Raw genomic sequence first — 15,870 nt, 5'->3', positions numbered from 1 at the left:
AAGTATCCAAAACCTAAAACACAGTGCTGGCTGCCAGCTCCCACTGTCTTGGCAATATGTTTAGAAAACAGTTAAATTGCTTGTGTAATATGTAAACCTTTGTTTTACCCTGGAGGCAGCAACATCAGTTGTCACAACTATGGTGGTCTGTTCATCATAGCTAGTGTACTGTAGGTAATAAGCAGCTTTGGTCTCAGCGCAGAGAAACCGTAGTTTTACATGTGGTCCTTCAATGGAGAGGGTTTTGTTGTTTTTTAAAATAAAAATAGAAAAATCTCTGAACAACTTTCTTTTGTTATTATGTTTGCCACGAAGGTTAGCACAGTTATATGTTAAGCATCAAATCTATGTAATGTACTGCGACAATGCAAATACCCTGTATACTTAAAGAGAAGGCAATTTTCTCTTTGGCTTCTAAAAATGTGTGTAATAGTGCTATGCCCAAAATTGTATTTGTAGAAATGAAGAATAAAACTAGGATTCAGTAGTTGCTCTTGAGGTAATACAGGGGAGAGAAGCTGAGGCATAGAAAGAATCAGAGTACATAATTAACAATTCAAATTTGATTAATATATGTTATTATTCACAAGCTGGTAGTTGTTTGGGAATTTAACTCACAGTTTGCCAGCCTTTCAAAACTAGTGACTCTGTTGTAGATTCAAGTGCTCCAGCTGCACACATAAGGAGACACCGTTTTGCAACTCTAACCACACCCATGATAACTAATTATGAAATTTTAAATTGTAAGAGAGAACGAAGCTTTTAAAATGTATTTGCAATTCAAAGTGATGGATGGGCCTGTCTTCCTGTTGAAAGGCATCCCACAAAAGCCCTAACTGGGAAAGTGCACAGCTTTAATTTATTTTAATTCAACGTGATTGCCATACTTCCTTTTTAATCACAACCACCAAAGAAACCTGAGTCAGAATGTAAATTGGTCAAGAGATTTCCATAGAAAGAGATTTGTACAATGAAATCTGGATCCTGCTAATTTAGAGGCAGCCAAAATTTGCCAGTTTGTTTGCTAGAAAAATTGAGTTTCAGCGGGTTATCAGAGGGGTTAGTTTTGAAGGTCTAGTTAGAGCTGCCAAATCAGTTGCAGTCATCATGGATGAAGGGACTGGTAATCAAGCTCCTTCTGCTTTATGCGCCAAGAATAATTCTGCAGCTGAGTCTGAACTGATTGTAGATACTATTGTATGAGTTTCTAAGAGTCTTGACCAAATTGCTCTGATAAAGTCTGAAGCAAAGGAAGGCAAATCAGTTGCTTTGGGAAGAGTAAGGCATATTTCAAAGATTCCTGATGAATGATTCTATCTGTTGTGCCAGACAAAGCCAGTCCTATTTCTTCTCCTGAGAGATGAGTTCAACTCATTTAAGGGCCCAGGAATGTCAATGAGTCACACTAGGCCTGCCATTCAAGGTGAGTTATTGAAAGTATTAGTAAGAAAAGATCTTTCTGTTACTAAGCTGAAGCTTTTATTTAGCACTCGATGCCATGGGAGCAATCTCAGTGTGAAAGTGAAGTTGTTGAAAGCGTAAACAGGTGAAAATTAAATTAAGAGCTTTTAATCAACTACACATGAAGCAAGAATTTGACAAACGAATGAAACACGGGACCTGCGAGGCAATAAGTATGGCAAGTTGCATTCATAGGATCAGGCCAGTATTTCTACTAATTGCTGTCTTGCGTGATTCCATTAGACTGCAATATATTACTTACTTTGTTTGTAGAATGTGTCCATTGCTTCCTGAAGTGCCATGCTGCTTTCTGTTTTTCAAAGTGAGCCAGACACACTGTGTTCTAAAAAGTCTATTTACTGTTGCATTCAAGAAAAACTTTGGAATCGTTCGTCTAAGATACTGAAATCAGTGCAGCATCAAGACATTAGCTGGCTTATGGTCAATTAGAAATCCAGCTGATTTTGTCCATACTTATTTCTTCTGGTTTTGGAAAGCAATTGTTCCTGTGTACTTTTAGCTTTATCACTGATTGGCAAACCTGTTGTTTCCAATTAAATCACTGCCATAACTTGCATAGCTTCTGAAATGATCTCTGTGGTGCCAGAAAGTACATAGTTTTCTGTAGTGTTATGTCTCTTATGTTGTGGTGTAAATTGAGATATCCAGCAAAATCCCTTACAAGCATTCGTTTTAGTACTGTCAAACTGAATAATTACATACCAAATTTCAAAATGTCAGATTTTTCCCTATAGAATAATCCACATTTATTTTTCATCAATGGACTTCTGATGTCTACTGTGAAACCAGCATCCCAGGTTTTAGAGTCTTGTCTTGTAGACACCATCTGTCAAATATCTGTATCTTTTTCTCAGCAGCTTAATAACTTCTTGACATCCTTTTCTTTTTAAGTTTCCCCTTAGATGACACCAGCACCAACAAACTGTAGATGACATAGTAGCTGGTATGAGATCCTGCACTACACTATTTGATGGAATAACCATTAACATTAGTCAGTTGTATAAGGAAGGGCAAGGAGAATGAGACAAATCTTTGTATTCCATTGGGATGTCTGTTGAAGACAAAAGAATGATGGTTGTCTGAAATGAGTGTAATTACCTAAACATGCTGTGGACTGGGGCCAGTGTGAAATCTCTATTGTAACTAAACCTTCCAATGGCTGTCTATGCAGCTCTTGAGCTCGAACGCTCCTGTCTTCCACTCGCAGTAACTGCGTGTTTTGCACCAATACTGTTTGTTTCAGAACTGATTTTCCTTGGGCTAGATTATAAGCTTCAGCTTAGGAGTTCTGTGAAAGGAAGAACATTCCTTCAAAACCAGCTTGGTCTAATTTAGGACTACAAGCATGAAAATAATTTAATCAGAATTATATTAAGTCAGTTCTAAGGCAAGTAATGATTAATTGTATGTATTAAAGTGTTTCTTTAATTTTAATTTTTGAATGGTTGATTAGGTACATTATGTCAGTCCTAAAACTATATTACTACAGTAAGTGTTGTCCACTGAAGTATATTTTTAATATTTCTTTTTGCATTGTAATTTCTGTTGTAGTATTTACACTTGTAAAAATCTGAAATGTCTGCACAACACTATCCACTTTGCATTTTGAATAACACAAAGAGGAGTTAATTGTTGCATGTGAATACTGGATTTTTATGGAAAGGTGCTATTTTCACAGAAGCACTCCTTAGAAGAGGGCTCTACTTTCCATCTATGTGTTTCCAAATGTACTCTGGTATATCTCTGATATGATATACGGAAGTATTATTATATTATTGAGGCATACGCTGCAGTTATTTTTTACACATGCTGCCATTTCATTACATCAATGTATGTATTATTTCCTGTAGTAAATATAGAGAAATACATGGGAATGCCTTAACTGGTATTGTTAACTATTTCATTTATTGTAAGCGTGACCCTTAATTATGTCACCTTAATAGTAATTAATTTTAGTAAGCAAAACCAGGCATGACCATTTATTTTCATTACTCTGTGTGGCTTAAAAATAAACAATATAGGTAGCAGATTCTGAGTTTTCCTTTAAAATTGATTTCACAATTCACTCACTCATATAAAATAGTGGCATTTATACTTAACGGCTTTTTCATCTCGACAATCCCACCTTCGTGTTGGAAATTAGTAGCAAATTTTTTAAAAGGGGTTGTGCTTAAAATATGTATATTCAATGGTTGTTTGTGACTTAAATATTAGCTCTAATGTAATGTCTTTATATAGTTTGTTTTCATTTATTATAGAGCAAATGCTACATAACTTGTTCACGTAGTATGATCACCCTTAATTTAGCTTATTTCCTATGTAATATATACCATAACTACTACTCACTACCATGTGTTGATCTTAAGGAGTTTTATTTGTAAAATACATGGGGGAGGGGGTCACGGAACATGTAAAATTTCTTATCAGGCAGTACCACATGAACTCATCAGAAAGGGATTTCTAATTAGGAGATCACAAAAGAATCTCTGCTTATTTGAACCTTCCTTTACCAGGTCTTACTGTAGAGCTGAATATCAGTGTCAGGTATTTTTCTCAGAGGGATGTGTTTGCTGAATTAACGTTTTTGAAATTTGGCCCCAGCACAGGACAGAAACCTGACTACAGCAGAAGCAGAAACCAGCAAAAGCTCTGCTGCAAGGGTCCACCTCGCCTTTCAAAGCTGCCTCGACTGCTCTGAGAAACACAAGGGGAGGTTGCCCTGACAGGTGAAAGGAGACAACACATAGACAATGAGAAAACCAGACACTGATTGGGCTGTAGGTATGGTATAGGAATGGAGCTCCTGTAGACCTCTTGGGTGTTGAAAACTCAAGTGCTTTGCTATCTGAACATCTGTGGGGCCCGAGGCCTCTGGCAAAGGAAGAATTGGTAACACGAGACATTTACCTTAGGGAAAAATAATTACACTGATGTCATGGCTCAGTATAGTATACATAGTAGACTCTATCTCCAAAGCATTTCCTTTTTCCTGTTGTGCTGCAAAGCTGTTTTTTTTTTTCTCTCTCTCATTTATAAAGGGCTTTGCAGTTATCTAAGGATTTTTTAAAACATTTTCAATATTTTCTACTTGTTTTAACAAATGCACTATTTTTATACTTCACTTAAAAATACCTTTAGATAGAGGAATGCTTTGCAATTAAATTTATACAGGAAAAATAGTTAGGGGGCCATACTCTTACTTGGAATGTGAGCACAAGTCCTACTAAAGTTAGAGTTGGGTTTTGTTCAATTACGTGCAGGGCAGGATTTGGCTGCAAATCATTGATGGCCAAAGTGCATTCATCACAAAGTTGTCTGCTTTGATGTTTGCAGGGATATTTAAATGCTTATTTTTTACAGGACAACTGAACTCACTGTAATGACATCCCGCTCCTTTAGAGCTCAGTGGGTCCACACGTTAGACCTCTCAAAAGGTAGTAACATGATTCATAAGAACGGTTCTGCATGGATTTGAATCGGGCTTCTCTGCGCTTGGGAAGAAGTCAGAGTACTGATCCACAGGAATTACACACACACTTTAATGCAGCATAGTTTTCCAGCAAAAGAAGGACACTAGAGTGACCATAACTTGAACAGAAAGAAATAAAAATTATTTGAGATCTAAAGGTAGCACTGGAACAGAAAACCTAATTCTTTTCTAATTCTTCTGTTGCAGCAAAACCAAAATTTTGACGTGGCCTTGACCATGTTTTCTTTTCCTTACCTTCACAGTCCTTTGAAGATATCAGTCACTAAATGCAGGACCTTTCATTTCTAGTCCTAGTCCTCTGTACTTATATTTTTAATTCCTCAACTCCAGATTTTGCTGTTCCACTGGGCAATCTTTAGTTTAATCCAAATGACAATCCTCATTCCCTGATAATACAATTCTTCCCATCCTCCTAAAGAAAGTATGTGAAACTTATGAACGCAGATACCAACCCAACATAAACCCACAGCTTGCCTCCTTCACACTCTTCTAGTAAGACAGGAATCCTGCTTTGACAGCTCTCCCAATTATTGGTTAGAAGCCGCTAAAAGCTCCGAGACTGCCAAAAGCCAGCCAATAATTGGGAGGTTTTGGGCAGAGCGACACAGGACTGTGAGCGTGCTTGCAAGGAGGTGGCCATGAGCCCATGTGAGGTCTGCATCTGGACTGCAAAACTTTATGTACTGCACTGCTTTAGGAGAATTGGAATAACAGAAGACAGTGGAAAGCAGTCCCGGAAGAGGGAGATTCAAATAAAGACCAGATGATTATTGCATTCAGTAAAGCTGGCTCAAGAAGGTGTGAATTACACACTTTCCTGCACCACAGAGGCCTCTTGAGCTGTAAGCAACATTCGTCCTCTGGGAACACAGGTGGTGATTCCACCTCTGTCCCCAGCTGGATTTATTTTCAAGGAAGCTTTACATTCCACCAGCAATTCAGTGAGTGGTTCACCAGCCGAGGCCACTAAGGGAAGGTAAAAAATAAGCGTGCTCCTTCTTATTTCCCTGGCACACTTCCACTTTCTGGTCTTTCTTTCTTTTTTCTTTCTTTGGCATATCTGCTCTCCTATACTCGTCCTCTTCAGCATTCTTCCACTCTTGACTGTCTTCACCTGACAGCTTTTCAGCTGCATTGGTTTCAGGTCTATTGTGTTGTAGAATTAGCCTTCTAGGAAAGCAAGAAAGCTTCCTTCCAAGTGAATGAGAATGCAGTAAGTGTTAAGAAATTTACTGACCATGACAATCCTTCATTAATAGGGAGAATAGACTTGATGACTGTAGTATTTTTTTCTCCTTCTTTCTGTTGCTTTAAAGCTTTACCCACCTCTCCATGCCACTTCTGTGATAAAGGTAAATTTTACAACTCTTTTTCAGTGGGCAGTCCAATAAAATCATCTCGGATGAGACTCCAAAGAGAGCAGGCTACATTACATCAACATTCACAAATACATGATGGCAAGAGACTAATAATCCCTTTTTCATTCATCAAAACTGTGACTTTACCTCCTCAAATCAGAATGATTTTTTAGACCATATTTTAATGCTATCTAACATTATTTTTCTGTAAACAGACAATACAAATTAATCTTATTAGTGATTTACTGTTCTACCAACGCTGTATTTTTACTGTGGTCCGCCCAGGCATCTACTCTGGTTTTCTCATGCTCTCATTCCTTGACTATGTATATAAGCCTTATCTTCATTTTTCAGTAACATATTTTATAAAATCTTTCTTTGTGGTTAAAATACAGATCTAATGGCAGAGAGGTGTCAAAAGAGTTCAATAATTATAATTCCATATATAAGATGGTTTTATGTGGCATAACATTTCAGCCAATCACTGCTGCTTTTGTCGTTGCTAAAGATAAATATATGCTATGGAAAAATAAAAATCTTACTATGGTGCAGATGTCTCCCTGGGCTGCTAAATTAAGACTTTTCATAAGCGTCCACAAAAAAGTCTACAGCACTTTAAAATGAGCTGTAAGACTAGTTGTTTTTATGCTGAGAGAGGCAAAAAAAGAGGATGTATGGTGACACATAGCAAATTTGACAGTGCTTATGTAAAATGAACCAACCTACAACAAATTCTATACTCCGATAATTGAAAACAAATTCATGCTGTTTTACCGTGACCACTTTATATGGAAATTTAGGGATATAATTCAGAACAGAATAACAGTAATTATCATACTCTCTGCATTAAATTAAAACCAGAAATGTTGATCTGTCTAATTGTAGGCATTAAAAAATAACTAGTTTCAAAAAAGAGAGATGGAAATGGAAAGATGCCCCTATGATATTACTCTCTCTTACAAACAATCCGGCCTTTCTCCTACAGCTCTCGATACTGAAGTGTTCTCTATTAAAGCAGGTACTTGCTTTTTCTGGTTGCAAAGGGAATGTCACATTCACATGAGCTAGGCATTTTAACATTGTGTCCCCGTGTCTTCGTTGTTGTCTGTATGTTAATGGATACTAAAACTTACTCAGCAAGTGATAAACGTAAGTCGCTAGCAGTCTGCCTCTTGCAAAAAAAAAAAAAAAAAAAAAAAAAGAAAAAAAGCACACCCTAAACAGGCTGCCTTTGCCAGATGGTATCGAAGGACTAGAGGCGCTTCATTCAGTCCACACTGTTTGTGTTTCTCCCAGTCATTACTATGGTAATAATTCATATTTGCAACATAACCTAGATTAAACTGTGGGCCTGGCTCTGTCACTGCTCTAAGAGAAGAGTGAGTTCAGTGGCTTATCAAACTGATATTGATCTTCACTGTAAAATATACAGATATTCTTCTTCACTGAAGTTGATTTCCTGAACAGATTTCTAGCTTTAGTCATCAAGGCTCTGAAGGTACTTAGCAAAGGTTGTAAAGTGTTTTCTGCAAGATATTTTATATCGCCTTTTTTTCTTATTTTTAGAAACTGGAAAATCGTATTATCTGAATGTTTTTTGGTAGGGGAGTAGGAGACAATTAGCAGCATAGAAGTTTGGGCGACAGAAAAACACAGGACAGAGTCAGGAAGCTTGTGAAAGTTCACTGCAATTGATGCTTCTATTCCACCCATTATCTTGTCTGGGATTCTCTCCTGAAGGCAGAGCCACTATGTAGAGTGTGGGGCTTGCCTGCAGGCACCAAAAGATGGGAACACATCACCAGTTTTCAGTTGCCAAAGACCGGGTGTGCAAATTCTAAAGATAGAGCAAATGCTATTCTGTTCCCTAGTATCCAAGGAACTTTCGGACTCTGAAATCTGGATGCACGGAGGGGCATATTTCAGCCTATATTTAGCATCAGCATTCAGCACAGTTTCGATAATGATGTGTCATATCTTCAAAGCAAATGCTAGTTGCATATGTTGCTGGTTTTCTCAGTAGATGATTATGCTAAACATGATAGGCAAAACCAGAGTTTGCATTCTTAGAAGCTCTGCAAGTATTCTTCAATGTTTTACCAGTAGACATTCAACAGATCTACTGGATGAAGGCTAGACAACTATGTTATGTCTATTTACTCCAATTTTAAAATTGTTTATACCTATGTTCTTTGTCCATTCAATTGTTTCAAAAGTAAACAGTCTTACATTATTGACACAAATGCAAACAGAAAATCAATTTAGAGGTCCAGCATCTGCTACTGAGTTTTAAGGCTCCATATGCGAGCATGAGCATTGGAAGTGTATTTGTTATCCAAAATGAAACTGTTTGAAATATAAAGACTGCACTTGTTGGAATCCTGATAGAAAGGCAGCTAGAAAAAAAATAGAAAATGCTATTATTGCTTTTTTTTCCCCAACAAAAACCGTGCACGTGCATCATGTTTTGTACCTGGGTCAGAAATACTTTTAAGCACCAACACCCTCCCATTTCTGAAAAAGCACTGAATGGGAGCTGGGAAGAAACAAGCATTTGAATTCTCTCATAGTGCCTCAGCGTTTTCCTCAGGGGTACTTTGCCATTGCTGTCAGCCTCACGCTGCCCCAGGGGCTGGGTGAGAAAGGCTGGCGTGCAACTTATTGACTGCTTAGTTGTGCAACAGCTTGGATTTCAAATACTGACTCCAGTAATCGTAGAATTTGAGTTCTTTCGGTAAGGTCTTAAAAAATATAAGTAATGTGCCAGCTACCTGAAAACAAGGAGTAAATAAATCCAGAGAAATCCAGATTTTTCCACAGACGTTTCGTGAACACTAGAGAAAGCTAAAATAATCAAGCATTTTTGTGGATCGCTTATATAGATCTCCTCTTTACCGCTCAACTAAAGTAGTGAAAAAATATTAATAATTTGAAGAAAGACATGAATATTTTTGTGAAACGTGCCAAGTGGAAAAACCAGGGTGGTGGAGGATATATGGTTTGCTCTTCATGACTAGAATCTGTATATAGGAGGAGAATGATGGCAATCCACAGCCGTGTTGACAATTCAGACATGCAGGAAATACCCTTGTAGGAAACTAATACCATCTGGGTTTGGCCCAAGATGTGTGAATGAGAAATATGTTTCTTGTTGAGAATGCAAAGATAGTTTTGGACATTGCAAAGAAGGAATGTGTTAAGCATGCACACTTACAAAAATGAAATAGGGTGAGGCATTGCATGCATATGGAATAATTAGAGGGATATGTTTGTGTGCGTCAATAGCTGATGCAGACTGAAAACTTCAGAATTCATTTGTCCTAAGACAACCAGTAAATTACTATGAAAACTGTCTTCAGCTCCAGGCCAGGAGCTTTCTGAATAAAGACGGTATTTGAAAATGCAGATTTGTCTAAGCCAGTGCGATCCCTGATAGAAAGGGAGGTTTGCTTGTGATACATGTTGTGTTTTGGGAAAAAACATAGTTTTGAAATTGATGAAACATCCAGTTCTAATATTTGTAAAACTGGGAATTTGGATTATTTCAGTGAGTTGTTTTCAGTTTGGAAATTAGTTTTAGTTAAAAGAATGTCAACACTGAAATGGAATATTTCATTTGGCCCTTCCTGAGAACCTTTCAGTCCACACTTGGTGAGAGTATGTTTTCAAAATCTCAGAATATTCTCCTCTCTATCCCGTTCTTGCATTAACTGTCTGAGATTTTAGTGTCTGTTCTTGGCATGGGAAGGCTCTCTGGTTTCTAACGAAGCCATTGCCAGCATTCTGAGGTTCCTGAGACTCGCTGCCTGCGGGGTGGATTTTTGCCTCTCCCTTGACACCCTCATCTACTTGTGAAAGCCCCAGCAGTGCTGATTTTTCTGTTATTTGTGAGGCTAATGAATGCCTTGCATGTACAGGAAAAAGTTCCATGCTCTCTTTTTGGTGCACATCTGACTTCTTCTCCAGACTAGCCTTTAGTACAATCGTCCTTTCTCTAAGTTCAGGCTCTAAATGCTCTATTAAAAGAAAATTATTTAGAAGAAAAAAGGTTTGTTAGTCTTTCATGTCTGTCAAGATCCTGGATTAACCCTGTTCCAGGTTCAAAGACACTCACACAAATTACCTGTTCCTCAGCTGAGCAATGCTCATATGATGCCAGTAAACTGTCTGTTATTATATCTTAGTCTTCATTTGTTTTTCAGCAGATTTCTGACATACCTGAACAGGATTATTCTTATCACCACTAAACACTGCTGGAGACATTTATTTAACATATATTAATTGGTTAGTGCTTACCCAGAAGGCACAATATAAAAGAAGTTGGAAAATTAGTGTCCACTTTGATTCTTTTATTTTCCATTCTTTCTTAGTATGCACCTGTGATCTTTGGACAGGATGCTCAAAGTCTATTGAATAAAACGTTATTAATACACTAACGGCACACCATCGCCTATCTTTGATTGACGGATTACGTTCAGGTTGACACAGGCTATCTGAACAAGCAGGCAGGTGAGAGGGATTCCTTGTTCTTTGAAAATGAATTATTAGGACCTCTTTCAGTGTCATTCTAGAATTGTGTTATATTAGTTCATGTTTTGCAAGGCTGTACACAGAGTATTGCTTTCATTTGGATCTACTGTGGAACGTGCACATCTGCCTTTTGGGTGAGAATTTATGACTCTGCAAGGCTTGAATTGTCCAATCTGTTTATACCTATGTGTTTTGCATATACTCACTACACACACATATAAACATAGACATGCATCCAGCATTTAGGTGAACGCAGATTTCCTTGTCCCTGTAGTTTAAATTCACATAAAATTTAATTCTTTTTTTGTAGTTCCAAAAGCAGAACATGAGTGGAAATAAACAGTGCACTCATGCTTGATTTACATATCTTAAGGCTTAAATAAATGGTGTTCGATCTACCTGAAAGAATTTATTTTATACTATTTAATAAGTTAACATTGTTATGTCCACAATGTTGGGGGAAAAGGGTCTTGAAAAATGTGCATTTCATGTATGTGCCTGTGTTTTTTAAAGAACCCATTAAATTATGGTCGTACTACGTATTTTAAATATTGACATTTCTGAGTGGGGTTTAATTTTTATTCTGCCAAGCGTTGTAAATTCCTGTTTTGGATCCTGAGGATTTTGGTGGAGGTGGAAAACCACTAATAATTTCTTCTTGTTCACGCAACTTGTATTCACTTGCGTGTTTTAACTTGAAGCAGACCTTTTCTGTTGATGCTGATAACACTGTTCTGAGTATAAACCAAATTCCTTTGGAGTAGGAAAGAGTAAAATTTCCTCCAGGTAATGGAAATGATAATTACCTTAATATAAAATTTTGTTTCATAAGGCCCTAATTTCTGGTGCAAAACAGAATATCATGAGGCAGCCGATTCTCTCCACTTCAGAGTTACATTACTTTCGGTGTCAGTAAATGAGATCTGATACAGTGGTAGTGAGGGGATTTATCAATCAAAAATACTTCTGATTGAGGAGGAAAAAATTGCTGGAAAAAATGGAGACTTTTCTCTTAATGAATCTGACCCTGAGATTTCATAAAGATTTCTTTATGGTCTGTAGCTAATGTGGTGGTTCTGCAGCTAAAGGCATTATCTTCACATCATTATAATGAAACATAACACTGGTATCCTTGACTTTATTAGCCAGGCTTCATTGGTATCTGACGTTATATATTTCCTATTATAAATCTAGATAAGAACTTACATTGACCTGCATTAGACCAAACATTAAACAATTTACTAAGATTACGACTTTGAAAGGGAACTTAAAAAAAAAAAAAAGTCTTTTAGACCACCACGAAACAACCATAAATTTAAGGAAATATGAGGTTTCCACCACGTGACTTCCCCTGCAGAGTTATGCAACAGACTGCTGTTACTTAAAGGTCATACATAAAAAATTTATGGTACATTTTTTAAGAGATTTATAGTGTTTCTATTTATACAACTTATATGTCAACAATTTAAAGGTATAGTATACTAAAATAACAAATTAAAGTCTAATCCCTTTGAATCCTTGATAAAATAGAATGCTTTAATATAAGGAATATATAAAAGAGGTTTAATAAATGTATCTGTATTAACTGATGTGGTATGTGTGATGTAATGATTAGCTGTTTATTATCTATTACAGATCATTTGTTCATTTTTATCCAGAAAATCCTTTGCAAATGGGGTTGATTGGGGGAGCATTCTTTGTTGCATAGGCCCATTACATGGTGGTGTAACTCTTTACATGAGCTCTGAAAACCAGGCACAGAACTAACTCTCTTTCAGCGTTGAGATGAATGATGCCATTGATACTACCTAGACCTCTCGTTTTGAGGTATCTTTGAATGCAAATACGTATCATTTACCCAAGATGTTGTGTGATTTCCCTGGAGGTAAAAAATTCTAGCACTATGTGAAGGTACCACCCCTTAGTTATTTGCTGAACTTCATTTGCTTTGCACCGAAATGAAGTAGGAGCAGTTATCCAGTTACTCAGCCTTGTCTGAGGCAAGGGAATAACAAAGGAGACTGGAAGGGGGTAATTTCTCAAATCACTGGAGCTGCTCTACCAGTAGGGTTTGAACTCAGCCGTAGGAGTGACACTTGCAGCTCTGCCTTGGCACGCTTAACCCATATTCTTATTTACATAAGAACTGAGACTGCAAATGCATCATTTTATGCCAGGAGTCAGAGTCATATATGCAGGGCTGGCAGTTATTATTGATGCTAAATTAATCCCTGAATTTTGCATATTAAAATAATGCACTAATATGAAGGCTGCATTAGGGCACAATATTTAAGTTCCGTAATGTGTGTAAGCACTTTGACACCATGAATATTCATTTCTCATTAAAACAATTCTTCATAGATAAACAAAGCTCCTAGTACACGAAACACCTATTAAAATGTCAACCATCCACACTTCGGTAATTCTGTTGCCTTTGAGGTGCTGAATGGGACATTAGCATTTGGAGAAAGATACTAATATAGTCATAGAGATGTGTCTCTACCTGGTATTGTGGCCTAATCTTGTCCTCAGTAAAGAACCTGAGAATGCAGTCTGATGGTGGTGAGTTCCTAAAAATAGGGAGGGGAATTCTCCACCAGAGGCAGCATTTGGGTTGCTATGCCACCCACCAGCTTTTAGCTATGGAGTCTCTACTGACTTGAATGGGCATATCTAGTCCCTTGATGACCCTCTCAGTATTCCTGTAGGGATGCCCTTCATCTGGGCTTGAAAAATGTTTCTTGCCTTGCTGTGGGAGATACTCTTCTGTTGGTTTCCTTGGCTACTGCTATCTCCAGCTCTGAAGATCACATCCAATGCCCTTTGGAGCTGGAGCTGATAGAGAACTTCTTGGTAAGCACAACTACCCAACAGACTTTTGCACCAAGTCCTTTTGCAACCCTGGATTACTGCAGGTTTTGCTGTAAAATAGAGTTATACTGGTTCTGCGGATTTTGGATGTTTCTAGAGCTGTGGCACCCTATGATTTGCCTTTGCTGACTGAAGAAACATAGTGGTGTTCCTAAGCTGGTCATCACCTCTTCATCAGCGTAATTCATTTCCATAGTAAGAAACTGTTGTAAAGAAATTTGGCTACAACTGTTCCAGCAGAGTTTATAGGTTCATAGGCCGACCCAAGCAGCAATTAATTTAAAAGATGTGATCATTTCCTATCTTTTATGAGCATTAAATATTTTCTTTTCTTTTGGACAAAAAATATTTGACACGTCAAATGACTAGAGTAAGAGCTGATAGTATCTATTGTATTTTTAAATATTACTATCTTTTACCAATAAGAAAATCACAAAGTGTTAGAAAAGAATAACAGGTTCAGCACTTTAAAAGTTGTTTTTCTTTATAACCGTAAGTCTAGAGTTTCAGAGAGAAAATACTAATAAAAATTAGTCATCATTATGATGTCATTCTCATAATTTCCCTTGAAGTAAACTAGCAAGTACAAATAATATTTGTAATGTCTGACATCATCTATGTAGCTTTCCATTGCTCAGACTTTGGGTTAAATTTAGTGATGTTTTGCATTTGTTAGAGAGAACACCTTCTGGGTGGAATGGATTCCATTAAGAAAATCGCTCTGAATTTAAGCCATATTTGTAACTTGCTTAAAACAAAACAAACCTACCCCAAAACAGGCCAGGAATGATGCAAGTACAGCAGTTGCAACTTGTGAAATATGTGATCATCTGTAACAATCAGAATTTCAGTCCTGAGTCTGAGTCCTCACTTGAAAAAGGGAACCATGCTTGTCAAATGATGCTCTCTTTAAAAAGAAATAAGCATCATCAGAATTGTTCTACTTAGGAAACAATATTCCCTGCCATGTTATATATGCCCACTTACCAGAGTTTGACCTGCAAAGGCTTCTTAGAATCACTCAATCTTTAAAAAAATCTTTCTGAATAGCCATGGATTCTTTTTTTGTTGCTTCTGCTTTGAGTGTCAAGCATTAAAGGACATTTCTAAAAATAATTCCTTGTTCTTAAGGTCTAACTTAAAACAGCTAAAAAGTGTACACACAAAAATCACAGAAAGAGTGATCAGTATTTCCTTGAAACTAGTCTCAGGTTTACCACAAGCACTAAACTCATATTTGTAAATCTTTGTCTTATATTTTACATTAATAAGAATACTGTCTATTAGGTGATAATTTATAGATATAGAATGGCCATCCACTGCCTTTCATCTTCCTTTTTCTTTCAGTTCTAAAGTTTTCTACATTTTTAAATGGTTGTTTCATAACATTATTGCTCTCTTATTAGTGGCAGGAGATACGTCAGTACCACAATTATTATCACAATCCTATGCAATAGCATTTGCTAATAACGTATTCAGAAGATAAGAAAGTTGTATTTCACATGAAACAAGTCTTGTTCCACTTGTTGAATACAAAGTCTTGCTTTTTCTGTCTCTTGCCCACTGTGTCCTTTCCCAGGCGTAGGCCAATGATGTCTGCACCATCGCTCCGCTCCCAGGAGGGAGCAAAGGAGCAGGAGAGGTGGTGGGGAGATCTGATCCCCACTGTCTTCCCCAAACCACCTGTGCTCTTCTGCTCCATCGCATGACTGGCTCGTCAGCATCTTTGTCTTTAACATACTTCTGATTTAGACAAATATAATATATACCAAATGAGTTGATTTTTAATGAAACTATCAACTGGAAGTACATCTTTAATTTCCAGTCACCTTTCAAAGATATGCAGTACACAGAAGACTTGGACCAATTTAATCCTAAAACCTCTGATAACTTGTTCAGACAATACATTGCGTTACTTAATATAGACTTGAAAGTTAAGTAAATACTACTCATTATTCCTGATTTTGTTGTTGTTGTAAGACTTGGGCATCTGTGGTAAATGTTAAACTGTTTACACATGATGACTCCTGTATTTGAATGTACATTAGCTAAATGTGACAGTTATTCAAATTCAGAGTAGAAGAATTTACTAGATTGTCAGAATGTTGTGATACACTCATCCATTATTCCTTGATAAAT

The 15,870-nt window shown here is 37.1% G+C and overlaps 1 protein-coding gene across 1 annotated transcript in view; it reads right to left on the bottom strand.

Moving 5' to 3' along the window:
- HHIP (hedgehog interacting protein) overlaps positions 1-15,870 on the bottom strand; it is a 71,181-nt gene that overhangs the window by 20,572 nt on the left and 34,739 nt on the right. The window lies entirely within an intron of this gene.

This window comes from Caloenas nicobarica, chromosome 4, assembly GCF_036013445.1.
Source record: "Caloenas nicobarica isolate bCalNic1 chromosome 4, bCalNic1.hap1, whole genome shotgun sequence".
Classification (NCBI taxonomy): Eukaryota; Metazoa; Chordata; class Aves; order Columbiformes; family Columbidae; genus Caloenas; species Caloenas nicobarica.
Note: the sequence above shows the minus strand (reverse complement) of the source record. Positions and strands in the feature narration are given on the sequence as shown.